Below are 6,010 nucleotides of genomic sequence, written 5' to 3' on the forward strand. Positions count from 1 at the left end.
GGACCAGCGACTAGTCGACGTCAAGCTTAAAGCGTCATGGCAGAGCATTGAAGTCGACTAGTCGATTAGTCGGTGCAACCCCTAGTGCAGAGTAGGGCGACGCGAGGAACAGTATTGAGAACCGCTGCTCTAGAACATTGATTTTGAAACTTGTGAATCCATTAGAATCGTTAGAAGACAGAATCACGATTCATATATGAATAGATTTTTAGTGCAGCCCCAGTTTTCTCTTCCTCTTCTCTAAAGCAGCGCAGCATGGCCTCGCCCCCTTCGTTGCGTGTTCCCGGGGGTGGGGTTTATCTGGGTTTGTGACGTCACGAACCCAGGAAGTAACTTGTTGTAGTCCCTACCAGCCGTTTTTGTAGGCATTGAACTGCCAGAATTTTAAAAGACGATATCTCCGTTTGCATTGAACTTTGAGCTTCGTAACTTTGCAGATATTGTTTACGCTCAAACAGCAACATTACACACTAACTAACGTTAAAAAAGTGAAATCGTAATCAACCACCCTTTAAAAAAAATCTTACTGATCCCAAATTTTTGAACGTTGGTTATAAACAGTGTGAGTCTTTTGTTGTTGTTTCAATGTTTGAGTTCCTTTTCTCTGTTCCTTCCTCAAGTCTGTGGGCAGTAAAGAAAACACTCCTCCGCAGAACCAATCTGAAGCTCCGGTACCACTGCCTGGGTCATCGCACTTTCTGTTGTCACCCATAGGTGCTGATCATTCCCTACAGAATGTGTGGAAGATGTTAGATCAAGGTTTGAGTTCCTCTGTGTTTTCTACAAGTGACAGTGAGGACAAAGGTGAGCAGAAAAATCATAAATGAGCCACTTCAATCTTCAGACCATTTATATTTAAACATAAGTATTTTACTTCACCTGCTATGTTCCCAGAATGAGACATTGAACTGCAACAAAATACAAGTTAGTAAGTTAAAAACATGATCAAGCAACTTCTTTTGTAGCTCTCCTCTCATTACTAAACTGAATATCATTTATTGACTGTTTAGCCATGCTGAATGAGTAAACCGTTTACTGCACACGTTCTTCTGTGTGTGTAATTTCATCATTTGATTTGTCAAGGCAAAAGATCAGATTAGATCAGAATAGCTTTAAGAACTGGGGGAATCACGACAGAGCAGCATGATTGGACTTAAGGCCAAATGAAAGTTGCCCAATCTATGGTCATAATGCTGATTAGACCATAGCAGAACCAATCTGAAGCTCCAGTAGGACTACTCGGGTCACCCCACTTTCTGTTGTCATCTGTAGGCACTACAGATGTGTGGAAGATGTTGGATCGAGGTTTGAGTTCCTCTGTGTTTTCTACAAGTGACAGTGAGGACAAAGGTGAGGAGAAAAGTCATAAATGAGCCACTTCAGTCTATAGACCATTTATATTCAATCATATAAGTGTTGTATTGCGCCTGCGATACTGCCAGACTTAAGACGTTTAACTGCAACAAAATACTAGTTGGTAAGCTAAAAACATGATCAAGCAACTTCCTTTGTAGTTCTCCTCATTACTGAACTTATTGAATATCATTATTGACTGTTTAGCCATGTTGAATGAGTAAACCGATTACTGCACATGATCTTCTGTGTATGTCATTTCGTAACTTGATTTGTCAAGACAAAGGATCAGATTTGATCAGAATTGCTTTGTAAATTGGGGGAATCACGACAGAGCTGCATGATTGGACTCAAAGCCAAATGAAATTTGCCCAATCTATGGTCATAATGCTGATTAGACCATAGAGCCATTAGATTTTTTTTTTAACCAGTCAGGCCAAGTTTTGCTCTTGTCTCTTCAATAGACATTGTCTTATACTGGCATGAAATAAAGATCCATCCTGACAGGTTGATTTTGAATGAGAATAGTCTATATAGGCATATTTTTTAATATTTGTAGTTCTCTTTGTACATTGTATTTCTTACAGTATCTTTCCTTGAATTGTGGCTCTTTGATGGCTGTGTCACGTCATGGTGGTACATCAGTTTCATCAGACAGGTGATGAAGCCATTTAGAGGAGTGGCAAAATGTCTTCAATAAATTGAAAACAAAGTCCAGTTGACTAAAAATTGCATCATTTGAAAACCTTGGCACTGAACAACAGGTACTTGCAATGACAACTCTGCAATCATGCAACGTAAGGTTCAGTGTCAGCGTTTATTCATAGTAAATCATTTAGTCCAAATATCAAATTATATTTACTTAGAGAGCATTTCAGCATCAGTCACATGCACAGGTAAAAAGTTTTGATTTTTGATTTTTTTTTCTCTGTCGGAAAGATTAAAGATGCTAATATCTGATTGCAAATGCTGTTGACCTCTATTTTGGGTCAATGACAAATAGGAGATGAAGAAGAAGAAGAAGAAATCTTTAAGACATTTAATTTTAAACACATACATGTAAAACACCAATTCTTAGGAATGTAATCTTTGTATTGGTCTGTTCTACAACAATTGATTTACACACTTTTACATCAAAATTTCAGGTTGTTTAATCATTAAATGAACTAAAATGTTTTCAAACCTGCCTTGCCTTTTCTTAAAAAGGTACACCACTTTTTTCACTTTAAGCGCCACCAAAAAAGACATTTAATTAGGAAATAAAATTTTTTGAATTAAAAGTCATTGCTTATTATACGAAAGGTGTATTCAAGTCATTTATTTGAATAAATTATTTTTATTATACATTATTTTTAACAACTTCATATATCCAGACAAAGTGATGTCATTTCTCATTTACATTCTTTTTCTTGACGCACTCTTCTTTTAAGTGCTTTTCTCAAGATCACAGTAGTGATGCCTTATGGCTACAGGGATCAAACCAGATAATTTTTGATTACCAGTACTGACTTTCAGCCACCACATTACATGGGATTTACAATTTTAAAATGAAGATTTAAACCCTCATCATTTTGTGCTCTCAGGTAGGGTGGCTACAGCAAACAGAGGACTCCCAAATATTAATCAGCTTCCTGCTCCACCGGTCGGTGTGCAGGGCACGAAAGCATCATTCAAGGAAAAGAAGACACAAAGTCATAAAACATATGCACCTGCTAAAAAGACCCATCTTGCTGGAAATAAGAGCAAGATTCAGAATTACAACATCAAAAATTGGAAAAAAAAAGGCATAATTTAGGGCCACTCGTTTTAAAGGACTGTCTTATTTGAAGTGACACATTTTTATTTGTTCACTTTGCATCATGCAAGATTTTTTTTATATTTGTACCTTTTGTAAATGTTCTAATAAATTAATGCATAATTTGACTAATAAACATGTGAGTCTTTTATAATAATAAGAAGCACCTATGATGATAGCTGGTCTGGCGTACAGATAATGTAGTTTCAATTTATCAGTAAACATTTAAATAGGCACATGAACATTTGGTTCAATTTTCCCTTTACAGAACTCATGCAAAAATATGCATGAAATGTAGTCAGACAGGACTATTTTTATAATAGGATTGATACAATGACATTTCACATTCTGAACTGCAGTAACCCTGCGCTGTCCAGCCCCTCACAATAACATCACAGCCTCAGCAGGTGTAGGATTCCACTCCTCCCACCATTGTCCTGACATCACCCTATCTCCTAGCAACACCCTTGCATTCATTCTGATTGGCTGGTTCTACACACCTCCGCTCACTGATTGGTGAATTTCTTTCCACTGGAAACCGTCAAAATTTCATCCATTGTGTCTCTCACGTGTCTCCAGAGCTCCACAGCTCCGCCGATAGACACCTGCTACAACAATCTGTGTGCTGCCTTCATGTGCTGTTACTTCTGCATCTAACCAACAGTTACATCAATAATGTGTATTAGACGAACATCAATTTAAACAATGTACTCAGTATTTTTCCACCCCAAATTTATAGTGTGCATATTTGACTGCTCTATTTAGATTGGACCCTTTGCCATAAAAAAGCCAAATGATGCATTAATATGACTCTTCTGTGTTATGCAACAAAAAAGCACACTGATTCTCTCTGGTTATTTAAAATTGTATTAATTTATATGAGAAATGACTTGAATACCTTTCTATAATGAATATACTGTATGAGGTTAGACATTACAAAATGTTTGAAATTCTTTAAAAAGAGAGATGTTGACAGTAGTTTGGTAGGATGTTTTTCTTAAAGAAAATAAAATCAGTGAAGCAATTTTGTTTAAAAATATTACATTTGAAAACTTTTTGTCCAGTTAATCAAAGTCAGCATAGTGTATAACCAACATGCAAGAAGCCATATGGAGTGACCAAAAAAAAAGAACATTAAGAAATCTATTTCACTAAGAATTCTTTAGAAACACTAGAAAACCTAGATTCATGAAATTGACTTTGAAAATGTTTGAAAACCATTTGTAGGAAATTGTATAAATATTTAAACAGGCTAAAATTAAAGCTATAATTATATCCAATCGTTTTCATTCTTGATGCCATTTCTTATGTTTAAACAAGTAATCATACTGTAAATACGTAATGGACAATTATGACAGATAAAATATCGATGCTGAGTTTCAATAGCAATCCAGTGTTGCGTGCTAAATTGACCCAATTTCACATTGTTTGCAAACAGCAGACACACGACCCAGGTCAACTTGAACTTGAACTTCCTCGACCCGTAAAAGCAGACATTTGTGCTGCTGTGCATGTGATCATACCGGGATGAACTTTAGTAACCCGGTCTTTTTAGAAGCATTTTTTTCTCTGCGGCGGTAGGAAACCAGCCCATCACTGGCTGCGTCTACAGCCCAGCCTCCTCTCTCATTGGACTGCACCTCACAGCCAAACTGTCAGCCCATGTGGCGTGGCCACCGAGGATGTCAGACATTTAAATGAAACAGAAACAGGGACTCAGAAGGGCGAGAGTAATTTCTAGGGCTTGGCTAAAGGGGGGGATCACGAAACTCTCCATTCTGTACCGGGAGCCGACAAAGATTACGAGGAATAAAGAAGTCGACTCTATCCCAAAGGATCTGCGAGAAACACGGCGTTAAACTGTACCCACATCCAGGTAAGCGTGCATATTATTAATCGTGTCAGTTCTGGATCTGTAGTTTAACCAGATGCAGACTGGCGTAGTAAAGGTGGAATTTCAGGCATATAACATCGAGACAGTTTTCTGTAACACGCAGGAGGGAAAAAATAGTATCACAAACGAAACGAATTCTTCTTGTGAGTCAGGTCTTTTCAGTGAATCACGGTTACGAATCTTAGCTGAATCACCGACTCTTTGAACCGAGAGTCAAAAGCATTCAGCGTGAATCGAGGATATTATTGATGATGAGGCAAAATGTATTTTAATAGCAGGGAAACTCTGCATATAGCATTTTATTAAAACACGCAAAAGGTTTTTTTTTAACCCAAGATATGTAAATTAATTTAGTTTGTAATGTGGTGCATGGGATAAGGATGTTGGGACCGCGTGATGAAGTAATTACGTCATGACGTAAAAGAATCACAGAATCGCTTTTTTTTTTACCTGTTCAAAAGAACCGATTCGACAAATGAGTCGAACTTCCCATCACTAATTTATTTAAACCGAAGAATACTGCACACTTCTGAATAAACCTAACCAGTACTCTTGAGCTAATGTGAGTAAGCGACGCGTTTAGTTGGCGGCTGCAAAGGCAGCATGGGATGACAGCATCTCGCGCTATTTCTGTGTGATTACACTACGATGCATTTTTGCCTAAGAGAAATAGCTTTGAATCTTTCTGTCTATACACAGAAAAGAAAGCGAATATATATTAAACCTAACAAGAATGTAATATGTTGAGATGTGGAAAAGTATCAGGGCAGACTGTAGAGTCAATGCGGAATTTGTCACTCTGTGTAACCTCCTTGAGGTTTGTTATGCAACCAGTCGATGTCACTGAGAGCAAATTGGAAATGCTTTTAGGGCCGTTTTTGTCTGCCTATCCATAAGACTATCCTATAGTCTAGTTTCTATTACAGTGTACATCATCATTGGCTTGTCAGGGTTGCAGCCTAGTCATC

General features: G+C 37.6%; 1 protein-coding gene and 1 pseudogene across 2 annotated transcripts in view; both read left to right on the forward strand.

The window, feature by feature from the left end:
* LOC107684060 (coiled-coil domain-containing protein 57-like) overlaps window positions 1-3,210 on the forward strand; it is an 18,493-nt pseudogene extending 15,283 nt beyond the window's left edge.
* Window positions 3,211-4,749: 1,539 nt separating this feature from the next.
* Window positions 4,750-6,010, forward strand: part of fasn (fatty acid synthase) — a 25,813-nt gene continuing 24,552 nt past the window's right edge. The window contains exon 1 of one of the 2 annotated variants that reach the window (XM_016480210.1): window positions 4,750-5,024. The gene's annotated coding sequence lies outside the window, so the exon portion shown is untranslated. The remainder of the gene's footprint in view (window positions 5,025-6,010) is intronic. The other variant, XM_016480209.1, reaches the window with a different exon arrangement.

The sequence above is a fragment of the Sinocyclocheilus anshuiensis genome, unplaced genomic scaffold (assembly GCF_001515605.1).
Source record: "Sinocyclocheilus anshuiensis isolate Anshui unplaced genomic scaffold, SAMN03320099.WGS_v1.1 scaffold553, whole genome shotgun sequence".
In the NCBI taxonomy this organism is placed as follows: Eukaryota; Metazoa; Chordata; class Actinopteri; order Cypriniformes; family Cyprinidae; genus Sinocyclocheilus; species Sinocyclocheilus anshuiensis.